At 35.1% G+C, this 19,968-nt stretch overlaps 1 protein-coding gene across 5 annotated transcripts in view; it reads left to right on the forward strand.

The window, feature by feature from the left end:
• The window catches only part of ELF1 (E74 like ETS transcription factor 1), a 93,507-nt gene that overhangs the window by 20,859 nt on the left and 52,680 nt on the right, over nt 1-19,968 (forward strand). For 2 of the 5 annotated variants that reach the window (XM_036459040.2, XM_036459046.2), the window contains exon 1: nt 1,879-2,020. The exons of 1 other annotated variant lie outside the window; for it this stretch is intronic. The gene's annotated coding sequence lies outside the window, so the exon portion shown is untranslated. Of the gene's footprint in view, nt 1-1,878; nt 2,021-19,968 lie in introns of those variants that run through there. 2 more of the 5 variants (XM_036459045.2, XM_036459047.2) reach the window with 1 other exon arrangement.

Here is a 19,968-nt window from a genome sequence, read left to right on the forward strand (position 1 = left end):
GCCTACTGTTCAGTCATTTGGTCATCCCTCACTAACCCCCCTGCCGGCCTTGTTGCCCCAAGCAGCCTGCTGTTTGGTCATTACTGTGAGGGTGTCCTGACCAATTTGCATATTACCCTTTTATTAGTATAAATATTTCATAAAAAATTTTACACACTAGATGTTACTCACTTTGTCCTTTAAAAGTGTTTATCATAATTTATGCTGACTTCAAGGCACTTAACTGTATGGTGATATACATCTTAGGGAGAATGTAGAATGTATTGACGTTACAGGCTAGCTTCAGATCTCAGTACTTTTTAAATTATATTTATTTATAGTTTTATAGGTTTTTAAATTTTTATTCTCTCATTATCATCTTTGCCACTTATTTGTTTTGACATAATCTATTCTCTAGTCTCTCTTCACTCCTTATAATTTCTAATTAGCTAAAAGATAATCAAATTACTAGGTTTATATGGATATTGTGTAAATTAAGTTTCAGCTCTGGGAAATGACTTGAGTTTTCCAGTGAACATTTCTTGTGACTACTCAGAGGACTCTTTTCTTGGTGTTTGGGTAGTCATTCTGGATAAATGAGCTTTTTCTTTCTAGCATAATTTTATTAATAAGTTATTTAACTATGGGGATTATTTTAATAAAAAAGATAAGCAAATGAAGCAGTGTTCAGAATGAAATAAATAGGTATTTAATAGTCAGCAAGTCATATTTCATAGCAGTTTGTAAAGTTCCTGTCTATGTCAGTGACAACTTGTCTTCCCAGCTGTGCCTCTATTAAAGCAGAATAATCACTTCCAACTAATTAACTAAAAGGGAGAGCACCTTGCCAAATCCCATTTACTTTTTGTAAAATATTCAGATGAAGGCTAGCTAGTGACTTGGACTTGGTCATTTAAAGCGCTTTTGGAAAACATTAGCTTTCAAGCCATTTTGATCAATTTAAGCTCTTATAATAAAATAATAAATGCTCACCCAGGGCACAGTGTAAGTAATTGTAGTAATGATTCAGCTTGGGCACCTTGTCAGATCATGGTGGCTTGAAGAGCAAAACTTCACTAGCCACATCTTTTGCTGGTACCCTCGAGCTAGACACGTGTGGTACAGCAGAGTGCTTGGCACGTGGTATGCTTTTATTTGTGGAGAATTTTGTTTGAAAGGTAAAGAAAACTTTGGCTATCTCTTGGAAGTAGTAGAATTATGAACCATGATTGTATTGATAATTTATTTAAAATAGGGTTTTATGAAGTTTGCAGTTTAAAATCATTTTGTTATATTGAACTTCAATTTCTTTCTAACCCTGCACTTATTATTATTATTTTACTATAAACCAGATTAAGTCCCGCTTATTTTTCCACTGAACTTTGAATTTTCTAGTGGATATTATCTGTTTAGTGGACTTATAAAGCTACATCTGATATTGCAGTTTGCTGGCTTTTCAGATTACATAGTAATATACCCCTTTTATATAAAGGTTAATGAGTAGCCAGGTTAGACTCACCAGTTCATTGTTATATTAAAAGCCAGATAGTTTGCTATTTCCCTTTCATTTCCTCCCATGTTTTTTTTTTTTTTTTAATATATTTTTTACTTGATATATTAAAATTACTTTTAAAATTTAGATTTTCTTTTTTAAGACAATATGATGTTTTTAACTTTGCCTCCTTGTAGATTCTGGTTGCATTTTATTGTCAATTTTAAATTATGGTGATTAGTATGAGCTGAGTAATGGTTTAATCAAGGTAGATCTTGCTCCTTTGCTCTACCTTGCTCTTTTTTTTTATACCACTCCCCCATTTTTACCTGTAGATTTGCATGTTTGACCTAGCAGAATAATTGGGTCCACAGCAACATGGGCGTGCCTCCCTTAGAAACACTTAGTTTCATGTATGACTCATAAGCTGAAGCACAGACACCACTTCCCCAATCTACAGGAGCCATTTTAACAGCATAAAACTTGCCGGGTTGCTTTTTATTTTCAAGCCCAAAGGACAGTATCTAAAGATAATGAAAATATCTGAAGGTAACATTATATTTTTGGGTGTTTGCTTCGGGCTTTTTCCTGAGCTGGTAAACAGGAGGGTGGTTCTTACCTGTCGAAGAATATGGCTGAGTGTGTTCTTTAACTCTCTGAAAAAATGTAATCAGTCAGTCACATGCCTGATTACACTGAACTAGTAAGGGGAAAGAACGTGTTGAAATTCTGGAAAGTTATAGGGCTTTTTTGGTAAAGCTTTCTTTATATTTTTTGTGATTTTTCCCTCTCCACTGTATGACTTGAGAATAAAGGAGATTTTTCTTTTTTTTTAGATCACAAAGCAAAGTAGGTCATATTTTAATTTTTAAAAATGTAATTTTACTTTGAAGGTAGCAAGAAGTTAGAATTCAAGAAACTGTACTTATGCGTGTTATGGGTGTTAAAAAAAAATCAAGAACAATGGTTTTGTTTTGGCATTTAGTTAAGGGGAAGTTTTGGGACAACTGTTATAGATGTTGCTCCTTGACTGCTCTATCCTTTCTTCTTACGTTCATGAAATGATACCAAAACATTTAATTTTGAAAACAAAATAGAAGTTTAAGTAATATGAATGGCCATTTAGTTAATAAGTAAAAGTGACTCAAATAAAAAGGAACAAAGACTAGAATGATTCATTTACTATTAGAAAAAAATAATGAAGTTTTTAAATTCATACTGGAAACTTGTTTGGAGTAATAGCCTTAAAAGCCTAACTAGCTTCTAAGAAAACATAGTATTTCAGTTTGTTTAAAAAGTATTGGCTTTCCTTTTGTTCTTAAAATTTGCTTGTTTTATATTTTAAAAAGAAAAAAAGAAAGAACTCATGGACAGGGACAACAGTGTTTGGGGAGTAGAGGAAGGGAGTGGGTGGAGGTGGAGGATGGTATGGGGGACAAATGATGGTAAAAAAGATGAAATATAAATACTTCTCAATGGAAAAAATATAAATATGAAAATACACAACAATTAATATCCTTAATAAAGAAAAGATTGTCCAGGCTTTTCCTGAAGTATTTATCATTATTGAAATTATGAGATTTTGGCAAGTGTACATTCTGGGATGCCTTGAAGTTCTAGGTACTCTAAGAAGCTGTAAAATAGTAGTATTTTAGTTATTAAAGTTATTTGTGAAACTAAAGTTTAAAAGTAAAGTTAGAATATTCAATGATTATGAATAAAGTTCTTAGAAATAAAACTTGCCAAGTTTTATTATTATTTTCCCCTGTGATTATATTTAGCTAGCTCTTTGGGAATTTGCTATTATAAACTTTGTAAGTGCTTGAAGGCCTGTCAGATGAAAGGGAAGATAAAAAGGCAGTCAGTTATTACTTCTTAATCTTTTAAAAGGATTGTTGATATTAACAGATCAATTTTGTGGTCCAATAAGAAAGGCACTGCAGACATTTTACTCTTAGCCATTTGCTGTCATCTTTGTTTGCTTTTTTTTTTATATATATATATATACTGATTACATATGTATTTCTGGCCAATGTGTTGCCTTTCTTTTTTTTTTGTTTTTTTTTTGTTAAGGTATTATATGTGTACATATCTTACCATTTACCAAGGCTTTATTTACTTCTTATGTGATTTATGTGAAAAATCTAATGAAACTTTTTTGCCTTAAGAAAATTTTTTTCCTTTTTAAAAGCCAGTGACCCATAGAAGAAAAATCAAAGGGTACACAAATAAGCAAATAATTAAGATTTTATTTATTAAAAAGAAGTAGAAGAATTTAGTTTCTTAAAATTAAGATTCTGGTGCAACTTAAATAAGATAGATACTGTTCATTTATTTTAGTTTCTTATTATGTAAAGAAGGCCAATCGAGAAGGGAGGAAAAAGAAAGCATGGACGCAGGACGGGTCCCTAAAACTTATTAGGTAGTCCCCTACCCACTATTTCCTTTCAGAAGGTTGAATATAAGTTTAAACTGAGTCATCAGAATTAAACTTAGAATTACCGATTTACACAACTTTAGCACTAAAAGAGGCTGAAGATCGCCCAACTGCGTCGCTTTTATAACTGAAGAAGCAGGCCCAACCAGGTCCTGTGACTTGCTCAAGGTTGTGCTGTGCTAACCCAGAGCTGCCCACGCCAACAAGTAATGCTTTGTTTGAAATGGTCTGTAGATCCTTAAGACTAAATAAAGCCTTAATTAAATTATTTGGTGATAAGCAGCCAAATAAATTAACCAATGATTTTGAAAATGCGTTCAAACTAGTTTCCTTTTTCAGAGAGATAATATATTTGTTTAATTTCTGAAAAAATTTTTTCACTATTAGAATTTTTTCATAGTCAGAACAGTGTTTTGTGACATTGCTTATTTAAATTGGGCCTAAGGGAGGTAAAAACCTAACAAGTTGGGAATTTACTTTGAACTTCTAGATACAAAGACAGGTTTGTTTCTGCTTTAATTTTAGGAGGGCAAATACTATTTAATATGATGCCTAAATTTAAGGATAGCAAACTTTAAAAGGCATGTGACCCTCAGCTTAATCTCTGTCTGGTGTCTGCTCATTGTAACCATTCAAAGTAAAAACATCTACCTGGTATTAAACATTTTAAAATGGTAATTTCAACCTTTGGTGTAACAATCAGCTGGCTTCAACTGAAGACATTCTGATTCATTAGGCCTAGAATTTGGTTTATCAGTCTTCTTTTTTAATAAGTACCCTAAATGATTGTTATACAGGCCACACTTTCAGAAAAAGAATTTAGAGGTTTAGAAAGAGCGATTAATCAGTTTTTTAGCATTGTAGTATTTGAAGTTTAAAGCAACAGAACAGCAGTAAGCATATTTTTCCATACAAGCAACCGAAGACCTATACTTTTGCCCACCCCTGTATTTTGAAGCCTACAGCCCCTAGTAAGAAAAGTGACTGCAGTAGTTTATCACCAATATTAGGACTTATTTAACCTCCTCTCCCTATTATCTCTTTATTCCATTTTATGGTGGTTGTGTCTTTCAGCTTTGTGGCTTTCCTTCTTTCCTCTTATGTAATTCTGCTTTCGCCCTCCTGCTCCCCAACCTGCTGCCATGTTGACCACAATATAAAATGAAACTAGTTATTTTTATTTTTCCAGTGTAACTGACCTGCTTTCCATCTCAGTGAACCATCACTCTGCCAGCGTTAGTTTGTTGTTTTTTAATTCTATTTGGTGTTGTATGGTGTTTCTCTCTGTTTCCTTATCTTTGAAGTTCTAGTGGGGGGGAAATTCCCTTCCTGATTTATGATAACATTTACAGTCTTTGAAAACCTTCTCTGCAGGGTAATACACTATTATTATTTGTAATTGTTTGAGTCTGGGAGGGAGTAATATGTTCCCCCCATGTGATACTTGGATAAAAATTTTTAGGTTTCTTTGGACACTTAACTATATCACAGATTGCATATTTGTAGACTGGCCTTACATTACATTCCATCTAATGGGACAAAGTATTCACAGACTCTTGTAGGAGTGGGAAGAAGAGTCCCATCAGTTGAATGGTCTGAAAATAATTTTTGCTTTCATGAATTGTATCTCCACCAGAGTATTTTGCTCTTTTGCTTGGAAGTTAAATTAGTAATACCACTGAGACAACTCAAATGATGGGAGCAGTTTTGGGCTATTGGCGCAATCTTTTCCTCCCATTAGTATGGAAAACCTAAAGAGAAAAATATTTTGTGTCATCTCTACTTTTGCGTCTTGTTCAGTGGTCTGTGTACTATAATGTAAATGACTGTTGATCTATACTACAAATGTCTAGACATCTCATTCTTTTGCTTTGTTGTCAGAGAGGAAGAAATTATGCAGCTGAGCTTTGTTTGTACAAATTTTTGTGTAGAACAATTTTGATTTCATTTTTTCCAGTTATATATATCTGAATTAAAGCCATTCTCATCAGAAAACTGTTCCTAAACTTTTCTTTTCACTGTCGTTCTCTTCCCCCTATAGGAATTCAGAGCTTCTCTTTCATTTAATTGGTGAGCAGCATGGTATCAGTTCTTTCTTAACTCCTTATTTCGTAGCCTGAGTTTGATTGCTAGCATGAAAAAAAAAAAAAAAAAAAAAAAAAAAAAAGGAGCTATAAACAATATGAATGCTTCCTGGAGTTTGTATGAAGACTGATTTAATAATTTTTACAGTAAGCTGAAACTGGTTTGGCTCAGTGGATAGAGTGTTGGCCTGCAAACTGAAGGGTCCTGGATTCAGTCTGGTCAAGGGTATGTGCTTTGGTTGTGGGCACATCCCCAGTGGGGCTTGTGCAGAAGGCGGCTGATCCATGTTTCTCTCTCATCAATGTTTCTAGCTCTCTATCCCTCTCCCTTCCTCTCTGTAAAAAACAATCAGTAAAATATACTTAAAAAATAATTTTTACATTAAAAAGTTAGCTTGGCTGAGTGTTGACCTATGAGCCAGGAGGTCACAGTTCAATTCCTGGGCATATGCCAGGCTTTTGGGCTCGACTTTCAGTGTGGGACATACAGGAGGCAGCTGATCGATGACTCTCTCTGATCATTGATATTTTTCTCCCCCTCTGCCTTCCTCTCTGAAATTAATAAAATATAAATGTAAATATCCCATATAATAAAAGCATAATATGCTAAGAGTCCAACCTTGCATTTGACCATTTGACCAGTTGCTACAATGTGCACTGACCACCAGGGGGCAGACTTTTCAACAGGTAGATTAGCTTGCTGATGGGGTTTGGCCAATCGGGACTGAGTAAGACAGGCAATAACAGTCCCTGGAGCCCACCTGAGGTCCCTCCCGGGCCCCAATCATGCACTGGTGGCGTCTCTTGGCCTGGCCTGCACCCTCTTGCAATCTGGGACTCCTCTGGGGATGTCAGAGAGCCAGTTTTGGCCAGATCCCCTCAGGCCAGGCTGTAGCAACCCACCGGCGCACAAATCCATGCACTGAGCCTCTAATATATTTATGAAGTGATACATGTACTTTGTTTAAAATCTAATAGAAGAGCCTGTAAGGGAAAGTGGCTTTTCTCCTCTACTCCTTCCTATTCTCAGTCTTGCTGTCTAGAGGCAGGCATTTCTTAGATAAGTTCTTTTATTTTATAAAACTTGTGTTTTTTTGGATCTATCCTTGTTTTCTACCCTATATATTTGAAGTTCTTCAAGGTAGGAGGAACCAGTATGAACTTACATGATGTAAAGCCATGTAAAGTTCATTATCTAAATTAGGGGTGTCGAACTCAATCAGAGAAGGGGCCAAAATCTAAAATCCAGCCTAAATCGCGGGCCGAATGGTTTACTGAACAGTCATAAACTGTCATTGTGATGGAAACGCAGCGGAGTGCAGTGATGACAGCGCGGTGCGGGCCACATTGCAAGGCCTGGGGGGACGGATTTGGCCCGCGGGCCTTGTGTTTGACACATGTGCTCTAAATGATGGATGCTGTGGTCATTGTGGTTGTGCAAAGTTGTATGGTACAATATAAAAAATCTAAATGAAAAAATTTGGTTATTTTCTGTGTTTTAGAAAATAGTCCTATAATAATAAAACTAAACATTTTTGTAGTAAAACTATAAAAATGAGTTGTTGGCTTAATCATTAGCTTATATGCATCACATTTTTATATCAAAATATTAAATGGATGCTTAATATTATAATGGAACAACTCATTAACCCTTTAAACTTTGTTAGTAGAATCACGCCATGTACTATATTCTGTAGTAACTTCCATTCAACTCTTTGGGACTTATTTTAATTTTAATTGTAGTGCTATGTTCATTGTCTCTTGTTGATGACATATTGTTTCAGCACTTGGTTGCTGAAACTTATGTGCAAGAGTTCTCTGGGGCAGTGTCATCACATTGAAGTATGTGAAGACTTTGCAAAGACTATGAAGAAAATGGGTAGCTTATGATGATTTAGTTTTTCATTATCTTTCCTAGAAACAAAATGCCTACTATTGATGACTTTTTACTCATTCAGCATTTTACTGTTCTAATACCCTGGGGGAGGGGAGTAAAACCCTTCAAAACCCTAAATGATGGATAGTTGATACATTTCACAGTAAGTTGTAGGCATATATATATTTGACCACTAAATAGTTGAGTGTCTGTCATTTGTTAACTGTGATTCAATTATTTCAAACATAATTTTCAATAAAAAAATTAAGAAATAAAATAGATACAATATAGTCCAAATTATGTACATAAAACAATACTCTTATTAATACATATGTAGTAAAGGTGGACAGACAGGGGCCACATCACTTTAGAATATAGGAGAGATAAAATGAGATTGTAGAGGAACACATAGGAGGTTTTAACTATGACTTTTCCCCCCTTAAGAATCTGAGACAAAATATGGTAAAATATTAATGTAAAGCTGGGTGATGGGTATGAGAATGTATTCTTTTTCTCTTCAGTTGAAGTATTTCATAATAAATTTTGCTTAGAAATAAAAAAAATTGTTTCACATAATAACAAATAATGTTTAATTTGATAAAGTTGATTTGAAAAATGGTAAATAAACTCTATTTTGGTAACTAGTGACAGAGATAATGAAGAAGAAATCAAAGTAGAAGTTATAGGATTTTATAGTTGTATTTTTTAAGTCAATATATAATAGTAATAGTTTGAGGGTTTCCTATACTGTTATATTTTTATTGATTCATCTAGCAATTATTTATTGTCTGCTAGACATTATTATTGAAGTTAACGAATATAGCAGTAAACAAAATATACAAACTTGACTCATAAGTTGCATATATGTACTGTAATAATTCACTTCTATTTTAAAATATATCTAATGTACATAAAGATTGGAAAAAATGACATAGTGGTCTTAAAAGTGCTCTGTGATTGACTGAGATGAGGAAAGTATAATAGAATTTATTTTTTAATAACTTTATTTTATCAAGGAAAAAAAATGTAACTCAGAGAATTTTTAATATACTATTCTGAGAAAGGACCCCTTAAAGGGTATCCTATATAATAAAAGCCTAACATGCTAAGTGCCTGGTCATTCATTCAACCAATCGAAGCGTAATATGCTAATGATATGTTAAGGCCGCTCAACTGCTCGCTATGATGTGCACTGACCACCAGGGGGCAGATGCTGTGATCGGTAGGTTAGCTTGCTGCTGGGGTCCGGCCCATTGGGACTGAGCGAGTCTGGCTGGACATACCCTGGAACTCTCCTGTGGTCCCTCCCCGGCTGGCCAACCTCCCGAATCCCTCTCCAGCTCCTATTTGGCCTGGCCTGTGCCCTCTCACAATCTGGGACCCCTTGGGGAATGTTGGGGAACCAGTTTCGGCCCGATCCTGCAGGCCATTTGTGCACTGAGCCTCAGGTTTAGTAAATAATAGCCTATACTTACAAAAAAAAAATTATATTTATAAAGATAACCCATGGCTATTTTATTTTCAATTTTTTAGACATTTTTTAAAAATCACATTTTTACAATATCGCACCAATCTTATCAGAAAATCTTTTAAATATTGGAAAGTTGATAAACTCAAAGTAGTGGGCACAAGTTTTCTAAAATTCTGCTTTTCAGTAGAAAGCTTACATTTTATCATTGGTCAGAGATACTGTTAATTATTTTCCTTGAATTGATAGGTGCACTTTATTTATTTTTGAGAAAATATCTGCCAAATATGCAATTTTGAATCAGTACCTTTTTTCCCCCAAGTACAAATTGTATTCCCTGAAAAAAGCAGCTAATTACCTCACAATTATTGTGATATATTCCTAGAAGTGGGTTTAACAATAATAGCATTAGTGCTTTCCCTCAAGATGATTGTTTTAGTATTTGACAGAAATTCTTTAATATATACTGTACTTTACATTTTATAAGAATACTAAAGGGTGTATTTAATTGTTGAGATTTAACAAAAAAAAAGTGAAACTACTTTTTAAAAAATGTAAGTACCTAGTGGAAATACAATGACTAGTGTGGTTTGGAGACACGGCTTCAATTCATACAAAGGCCTTTGGTTTTGTACCATCAGTGGAAATATAAACATGGAAAAAAAAAAAAAAAAAAGGCAAATAATACCTTAGCATTACTATGAAAATAGTTTTAACCTCATAAATTCCCTGAAAGGGTTTCTGGACCCTCTGTGGGTCCAAGGATCACATGTGAGAGAATTGCAAGGTTACACTATAATAGTGCAACATTGGGAATAATTCAAATGTTCAAAAATAGGAATTGGTTAAATAAATGATGGTACTTCCACACAATTATGTGATAGGATACAATTTTATTAAAGTTTATGTTACATGTAAGCTGTTATACAGTATTTTTCTATTTTTGGTGCCTAACTAATGAGAAAACCAACATTTCTCAAAGAAAGTGTAAGTGTTCATTTTGAGCCTCAGTATTTCCATGTAGTTGGTGACTTTGTGATTAAGAAAAGGGAAATTAGCAGGCGGAAGAAGGCAGTTACTGGCCTCTTCCAGTCTATGGTAACTTTGAAGTTTAATTTTCACAGTAAAAGGAATTGGCCCTGGTTTCAATAATTTTTATATGTTTATAGTAATAGGTGAAGTATACCGTCAAATTAATGTCTTGCTATAGATTGCATTCCTCAATAGACATTATCTGACTTACATTTTTTTATTATATTATTATTCTTAATTGGGAGAACTTGGAGTTACTGTGTGTTCCTTAGCCTTAGAGTGAATTAAGTGAGTTTATAAAACAAACTTAGCCAGAGATTTTCTTATAGAAATTTAGAACATATTCATGCTAATGGAACCATCACTGTGTCAGTGGAGATGATACTTTATAGGCTAGGGGTGTCGAACTCAATCAGAGAAGGGGCCAAAATCTAAAATCCAGCCTAAATCGCGGGCCGAATGGTTTACGAACAGTCATAAACTGTCATTGTGATGGAAATGCAGCGGAGTGCAGTGATGACAGCGCGGTGCGGGCCACATTGCAAGGCCTGGTGGGACGGATTTGGCCCTTGGGCCTTGTGTTTGACACGTGTATAGGCAGTCAGAAAGAGATTGTTGAGGTTAGGTCCACAGGCTTCTTGTTAAGATCTTCTTATTAGTATATGGCCCAGCTGGTGTGGCTCAGTAGTTGAGCATCGACCTATGAACCAGGTGGTCATGGTTCGATTCCTGGTCAGGGCATGTGAGTTGGGGGCTCAATCCCCAATGCGGGGCATGCAGGAGGCAGCCGATCAATGATTCTCATCACTGATGTTTCTATCTCTCTCTCTTCCTCTCCCTTCCTCTCTGAAATCAATAAAAAATTAAAAGATCTCCATATATGGCATCTCTAAAGTGAACTATCTTTTTGCAGAAAGAAATTTTTTTGTGAGAGATATCATTGAACATATGGTGCTTTGTGCATGTTACTTAATTTTTTTAATTACAGTTGTCATATATTAGTTTCAAGTGTACAACATATAGTGATTAGATATTTTTATATCTTATAAAGTGATCACCCTGATAAATTTAGTATCCGTCGACACCATATATAGTTATTACAATGTTATTGATTATATTCCCTATGTGTACTTTACATCCCTGTGACTGTTTTTATAACTGGCAATTGCACATCTTAATCCCTTTCCTCTTTTCACCCATGACCCCAACCTCCCTCCCATCTGACAGTTATTAAAATGTTCTGTGTATCTATGAGTTTTTCCCCATTTTATTTGTTCATTTATTTTGTTTTTTAGAAACCACACATAAGTAAAATTATATAGTTTTTGTCTTTTTCTGTCTTTTTCACTTAGCATAATATCCTGTAGTTCAATCCATGTTGTTTGCAGATGTCAAGATTTAAATCCTTTTTATGTCTGAGTAGTAATATTCCATTGTGTAATATATATACCATATCTTCATTATCCATTCATCTATTGATGGCCACTTAAGTTGCTTTCATATCTTGGCTATTGTAAATAATGCTGAAATGAACATATGGATGCATATGTCTTTTTAAATTAGTATTTTAGGATTCTTAGAATAAATACCCAAAAGTAAAATTGGTGGGTACTTTTGTCTCTTGTAATACCTTTGTTTCAAAGTCTATTCTGTCATAAGTATTGGTATTCCAGCTTTCTTTTTTTCATTTTCATTTGCATGACATATCTTTTTTCATCCCTTTACTTTCAGTCTGTGTGTCTTTATATCTGAAGTGAGTCTCTTTAAGCAGTATCCTAGTCTTGTTTTATCCATTCAGCCACTTAATGTCTTTTGATTGGGGCATTTTAATCCATTTATGTGTGAAGTAATTATTGATGGTATATAGTTATTGCCATTTTATTATTCATATATTTGGTTGTTACTTTTCTCCTTTTTAGAGAGATCCCTTTAATATTCCTTGTAATATTGGTTTGATGGTGATGAACTCCTTTATCCCTTAGCTTTTTCTTGTCTAAGAAGCTCTTTTTTGTCCTTCAATTCTAAATGATAGCTTTGCTGGGTAGAGTAATCTTGGTTGTATGTCATTGCATTTCATCACTTTTAGTGTTTCTTGCCAATCCCTTTTTGCCTCAAAGTTTCTGTTGAGAATTCAGTGACAGGCTTATGGTAGCTCCCTTGTAGTTAACTGGTTTTCTCCTGCTTTTAAGCCTCTTTCTTTGTCTTTAACCTTTAGCATTTTAATTATGTTGTGTCTTGGTGTGTACTTCTTTAGGTTCATCTTGGGACTCTCTGAGCTTCCTGCACCTGTATATTTATTTTTGTCAGTAGGTTAGGGAAGTTTTCAGTCATTATTTCTTCAAATAGGCTTTCAACTTCTTGCTCTCTTCTTCTTGTATCCCTATGATGTAAGTGTTGCTGAGCTTGATTGGTTCCAGAAGCTCCTTAAACTACCCTCTTTTTTTCATTTTGTTCTTCATTATTGGGTGTTTCCACTATTTCATCTTCCAAATTGCCGATTCAATCCTCTGCTTCACCTAATCTTTTGATTTTCTCTAATCAAATCTTCATTTCAGTTATTATATTCTTCATTTCTGACTGGTTCTTTTTGAATGTTTTCTATCTTGATTTTTGCTTTCTATAATTTTGTTAAAGTAATCATTGAGTATATCTAGTCTTTCCTTAAGTTCATTGAGCATCCTTATAATCAGTGTTTCTAACTCTGCACCTGGTAGATTGCTTTGTTTAGTTATTTATTTAGAGTTTTCTTTTGTTTCATTTGGATCATGTTTCTTTATCTTCTCATTTTGGCTGTCTCCCTATGTTTGTTTCTATGTATTAGGTAAAGCTGCTATGTCTCCGGGTCTTGGTAGAGTGGCCTTGTGTAGTGGGTGTCCTGTGGGGCCCAGTGGCACAGTCTCCCTTGGCACCTGATCTGGGTGCTCCAGGTGTGTCTCTCGTGTGGGTTGTGTGTGCCCTCTAGTTATAGTTGAGCTTTGATTGCTCTTGGCACTTTGGTGAGAGAGATTGACCTTTACGCTGAGTGACTATAGTGGAGGAGCTATTGGGCAGGGTCTGACTCCATGGACCAGGAGTTGTTCTAGCAGGGCTCTGGTGCCTGTCAATTCTAACCTTTGATTGTGTTGTTTGTGTAGGTGGTTGGGTGGTGCTCTGGTTTGGTCTGAAGCTGGCCACTGGATGTGTTAGTTCTCAGACCTCTTGAGCTGCTCTGGTACAGGCCAAGGTCAGCTGCTACCTGTGCACAGCTTGGGCCACTTTATGTGATCTATAACTGATTTGGAAAGGGTTGTTGCTTGCTCTGGGCTTAAGAGATGCCTGGGAGAGGCTAATTTGCAAATCGAGGCAGGCTGCCACTAATGCTTGGTGTGCTGTGTAGTAAGAAGTATGAGATATGCACAGGCCAGTCACCACTTGTTTGGTGTTTGTGAACCTTTAAGAGTTTTTAGGAAAGTCCACAGCAGGAGCCAAGACTGCCCATTTGTATGGAGAAGTTGCAGGAAGTGGCTTGTGTGAGCCCGAAAGTTGGGTGGGGCCGGGTCTCAGGGAATCACCAGGGTGGGGCTAATGAAATGAACCACGTTGATAGAGACTCTCACTTGGCACTTGCCCGAGCCAGCTGGGTGGAGGAAGGGCTCAACAAAGTAACAATGGCATCTGCCAGCCTTCTGTTGGGGAGAAAGTTGCTCCTCCAGTCCTCGCTCTGATGCCAGACAATTCAGTTCCTCCTCATATATCCCTGATGCTTTTCCAACTGCTGCCCCGTGCTGGAGCTCAGAACAGATGAGTCCAACAGCAGGTACATCTGTTGATGGCCCTTTAAGAGGAATGCCTAGTACTCCAGTGGCCTTCAGTCTCACTCAGCCACAATCCCAACTAGTTTGTACAATCAGAAGTATAGGGACTTACTTAGGTGACCCTGCTAGTTTAGAACTGGTGCTGTAGAGCCTAAGACCATCGGAAAACACAGATATTTACATATGTAAACACAGATATATTCATAACGGTAGCAAAATTACATTTATGGAGTAGCAACGAAAATAATTTTATGGTTGGGGGTCACCACAACATGAGAAACTGTATTAAAGGGTCATGGCATTAGAAAGGTTGAGAACCACTTCTTCAGGGTAATTTGACCATCAGAACCAGAGGCAGTGGGAAGGAACCTAATGTGAAAAGAAAATGCTACTTTTCTCAGGGTTTAGGAACACTTTTTCCTAGAGATTTGGGACAGTTGAGGTAATAAGTATGAGCAGAAAGAAGTATTCTAAAGATATGCTATGAAGGTATTAGTAATAATAACAACTTTTACACTCTTGAAAAGAATGAATTAGACCCTTCCATTGAAAGTTCTAGGTAAAAATGAAATTCTTTTCCAAACTATTCATTTAAGAAATACTACTATTGCCAAAACCGGTTTGGCTCAGTGGTAGAGCGTCGGTCTGCGGGCTGAAATGTCCCGAGTTCGATTCCGGTTAAGGGCATGTACGTTGGTTGCGGGGAGGCGACTGGTCGATGTTTCTCTCTCATCGACGTTTCTAGCTCTCTATCTCTCTCCCTTCCTCTCTGTAAAAAATCAATAAAATATATTAAAAATAAATAAATATTACTTATTTTAGGAGCATGATGCCATGCTAAAGATGATTATTAGGTGTGTATTAAGTTCTGTTTAGAAAAGAGAGGTCACAGGAAGCTCAGCATAGTCTTAGGTGCAGTAAAATATTGATTCATTTTTGGATATTGACTAAGAGAGGAATTGCACTAAACTTGGTGAAATTATAATTGTTGCAATTTACAGCTTAGGTAAGTATTGACCAGTATGGATAGAGAATGTGGTTGCACTATTCCCAAGTTTTATAGAATATGAGGTATAATTGAGGTGATTTCTTAAAAATTATTAGTTTGGGAGGCAGCTAGCATAATGAAAGTGAGCACCTCTGTTTTGGTTGTAATTAATTAGAAGTTTACTTAAAATGCTTTAATAGTAAGAATTCATTTAAAATATTTTTTTAATTAAAAATGTTTAAGTTTAATTTTATTTTTTATTGAAGTATAATTAATATATAACATAATATTAGTTTCAGGTGTATAACCTAATGATTTGATATTTGTATACACTGGAAATGATCATTACAATAAGTCTAGTTATCATAAGAAGCTACAAAGCATTTTTGTTGTGATGAGCATTTTTAAGATTTACTTTCAGCAACTTTTAAATATTCACTACAATGTTATTGACTGTAGTCACCATGCTTTACATTACACATGATTTATGCACCTTTTGAAAATAGAGTTTTATTTGGTTTGTGTATAGTTGAAAGTTGAACGTAAGTGAATAAATGATGTGAGTCAAAGTTTGGGAAACATAGGGAAGTAGGCAAAGGAGTAGAGATATAGTTTGTTTGGGGGGATACAAGTTATCAGAAGACTGCTGACAAGCCATGGTAAAAATGACCAAAGATCAAAGAGGCAAGCTATCTGTCCTGTTTTTTTTAATCAGTTGCTTGAAGGCTTTTTTGTGGGGGGGAGGGTTGGCAGGTGGGGGTGGTACTTATCTTTTTTGAGAGGTAATCGCAGAGGTTGAGGGAGTGGTCAGGTGTTACTTATCTAAGTGTGTACTAAGGTGAACTAGTTTGAGGGATTATTCTATTATTCAGACATTAGTTTTTTTTCTCTCAATCATTATGATTTTCAAGTCTTTATTTGTAAGATAATTACTATTAAGAACACATTTTCATTAAACTGAATCTTTGTGTGCCTTATGAACTTGGATCCCAACCTTAAAATACCTTTTTTATTTGTTTTCATAAACACTCTTCACCATTTGTATGTTATGTTTCTGGCACCATATTTTGACACATTTTCACATAACCTATTGGACTATTTATAAAACAAGACATAAAGATGTAGCAGAGAAGGCAGGAAATACTTGACGTTTGTATACCATATCTTGTTCTCTGCTTCCTGTCAGTTAAACCACGATGAAAGGAACAGAGACACAGCTGTACACTTGCTGCTTTAATTTCCCATTAGTGAGACCAGTTAAGTATAAAGCTTGTTTCATTAAACTTTTGTCACTTGTTAATTTGGGTATGTTGTAGGCTTATTTTGTATTCTATGGAATGTATATATTATATTACAATTAGATGTATTATATATAGAAAACATAACTTGCATAATTCAGAATGTGTTTACTTTTGTGAAATTTTTATAGGCTGTAAAAAATTGGCTCTTTGTATATGGTATAGGTTCAATTGAAATGATAAGCTAATATTTTGATCTTGAAATTTTAGTATTCTAAGTATTTATTTTTGTATTTGGGTGTATCATGATTCTTTAATACATTTAAAGCATTTTATGGTACAACTTTAAAGTAATGAAAGAAGTCATAGGGTTGACTTAGATAAGAAAATATAATTAGTAAATGACAGAACTAGGATTTTCTTTTTTTCTCTATTTTTAAATATGTTTTTATTGATTTTTGTTTTTAGAGGGAGAGGAAGGGACAGGGAGATAGAAACATCAATGAAATGAAACATCGATTGGCTACTTTCTGTACATCCCCTAGTGGGGGTAGAGTTCGCAACTCTGGGCTTGTGCCTTGAACTGGAATCAAACTAATGACTTCTTGGTGCATGGGACAATGCTCAACCAGCTGAGCCACACTGACCCAGCCAGACCTAGGATTTGAATGCAGTTCTTCTGATGCTAAATCTTATGTCCTTTTAGGAAGAAAAGGTTTGTGGGGTTTTTTGTTTGTTTTTCAATAAATTGCTATTTCATCTATTATTCAGCGACTCAATCTATTAAGTATACTTTTGCTCCTTCTACCTGGAATGTTCCCCTGCCTCACTACTTCCCCCCCTCACATTCTCTTTACTTTGAAAAAAATGATCTTCTCCTAACGAAATGTCTCACATGTAATTTTTTTAGAAAAGTTTTCTCAGATTCTCACAAGTAATTTTTCCTTTCTCTCTACTCCTTCATTACTTGATTGACTTATTTATTTACATCACATGTGTCAAACACAAGGCCCGCGGGCCAAATCCGACCCGCCAGGCCTTGCAATGTGGCCCGCACCGCGCTGTCATCACTGCACTCCGCTGCGTTTCCATCACAATGACAGTTTATGACTGTTCAGTAAACCATTCGGCTTGAGATTTAGGCTGGATTTTAGATTTTGGCCCCTTCTCTGATTGAGTTCGACACCCCTAATTTACATTGTTCTGTATTTATCTGTTTACATTTTTCTTTTCTTTTTTAGGCAGTGAACTAATTTATTTTTGTATACCCAATACTTAGCATATAGTAGATTTCATAAATACTTATTGGATGACTAAATACATGGCCCAAATTGCTTTCCTTCATTTTAAAATTGACAGGCTGATTAAAGAACTGTAACGTGGCTCTTTTCTACAGTATTCCTTTATGGTTAATTGTAAGAAATAATTTCATTTTGATTTCTTTCTTGCTTTTGCCCTCCCGTTTGTTTTTGTTATTTATAGAAATCAAATATCTTAGTGAAATTATTAGTGTTTCCATTCTAGTTAAAAGTGGTGATATTATAGGGTATCCCCCCAAAATGTATATACATTGTAACAGCTGATAGCTCAATTTTGAAAATGAAATGTATTTTACTAAACACTAACTTTATAATTACTCAAAGTGTGTGTGTGTGTGTGTGTGTGTATATTTATTTATTTTTTTTTTTGCGGGGGGGGGGGGGAGGAAACACTCTATATATTGGCCCACTAAAAAAGTGTATCTGAGAATACTTTAGTTTCTTAGATTGATGAGCATCAAAAAAGTCTTTTGTCTTTAGATCAATCTGAAGAAAATGTCTAGATCTTCATTGTAGTTCTGATTTCTTCACTGAATAGAGGGAATGATTCCCTTTAACACTATTTGCTTCTCCCTAGATTGTTCTCTGTTCTTGTTTCTAAGCCTTATGTTCCTCAGTGATTTTTGGCTTGTAAATTATAGTCTTACTATTAACAGAGCAAGATTTTTTTGCAAGGAAAACTTTGGACTTGCCTATGCTAGATATATGTTTAAAAAGTTCATGTATTAATAGTTTTGCTAGCTGAAAATTGATATGTTACTATCTTATTTTTAAAAATAAAATTTTAAATGATCAAATGAAAAATAAAGTCAAATCTAAGGATTTAAATATGCTTTTTAAAGATTGAAGTAAAAATTATAAAGCTATATGAATTTCATTTTTAAGGAGTTTTAAAAGAATAAACTAAGTAGTTTGTTTGTTGAAGCCTGATTTTGGCTAGATGTGGAAAATAGTTCATAAGGATTGTTGAGTGCCCTTTTAAATGTGGACTTACTATTTTTGTGCCATTTGTTGGTGGTGTGGGTGAATTTCTCTGTTTGATTAAGAAAATACATGTGCATGTATCAGTTGCAGATAGTCAGGGAAGCCTAGAATCCGTTTGTTCTAGCAAGGGAGTATAAAATGCTAAAAAGATATTTGAAAACACTATAATCTTTTTCAGTAAGTAAGTATTTTCTATTAACAAATGTAAGTAACCTTTGATCATGTGGTCTAATCTGACTTTCAACCCAATGTACTCTTTTTAAAAAAAATAATAAATCTTTATTGTACAGATTATTATAGGTATTCCTCTTTCTGTCCTCCTCCCCCGTAACTCCCCTCCACCTAATTCCCAACTCCACCCTCTTAATATTCTCTTAAATGATGTTAGGTAATAATGAACATATAGAAAAAAATGTAAATGTCTTTTCCTCTCAAGAAGTTTATAATCTTAAGAGATGGGGCATAGTAAATAATCATCTAATAACATGGGAGAATAAGTTTTGTATCCACTTCTACTGTATTATGTGATGGACTGTGATTGCTCACAGGGAAAGACTCTGTATGTCTTAGCCACTGTCTCTTTCCTATCTGGTAGACAGGTTCCTAGTGAGCACTTGCTAAATAAATAAAAGAATATAAACAGCACAGATAAAGACTTTCTGAAGGCCATCTAATATAGGAAAAAAACAAATACAAGGAAGAATTTTCTCTTCTTCTTTGAAGTGTTTATATTTGTAAAGGGAATTTTAAAAACTCCCGATATTCTTAATTGTTGTTGTTAAGTTTCAATTCATTCAAAGTCTAATTTAAAATTAAAGTGAACCCTGGCCAGAGTGGTTAGAGCATCGGCTATGAAACAAAGAGTAGAGGGTTGGCTTCCCAGTCAAGGGCATGTAACTGGGTTGTAGGTTCCATCCCAGCCCTGGTGGGGACACGTGCAGGAAACAGCTGATCAATGTGTTTATCTTACAAAGATGCTTCTCTCTCTCCTTTTCCCCCTCTCTCCATCTCTCAATCTCTCCCTCCCTTCCACTCTGTCTAAAGATCAATGGAAAAAATATCCTCAATTAAGTATTAACATCAACAAATTAAAGTGAAATGGGGGCCCTGAGGTGCCTCTAGGTTAATCAACATTGCCTGGAGGAAATCTGCCTTTGGATTTAGCTTTATCCCACCTCTCCCCAGAATTCCTTTCCCCCTTTCCTTATGTACTTACATGCTGTCTGAAAGGTAAAGCATTTCTCCCACAGTTCTTACTCTCCACTATGGTAGGAAAG

The sequence above is a fragment of the Pipistrellus kuhlii genome, unplaced genomic scaffold (assembly GCF_014108245.1).
Source record: "Pipistrellus kuhlii isolate mPipKuh1 unplaced genomic scaffold, mPipKuh1.p scaffold_m20_p_3, whole genome shotgun sequence".
NCBI lineage: Eukaryota > Metazoa > Chordata > Mammalia > Chiroptera > Vespertilionidae > Pipistrellus > Pipistrellus kuhlii.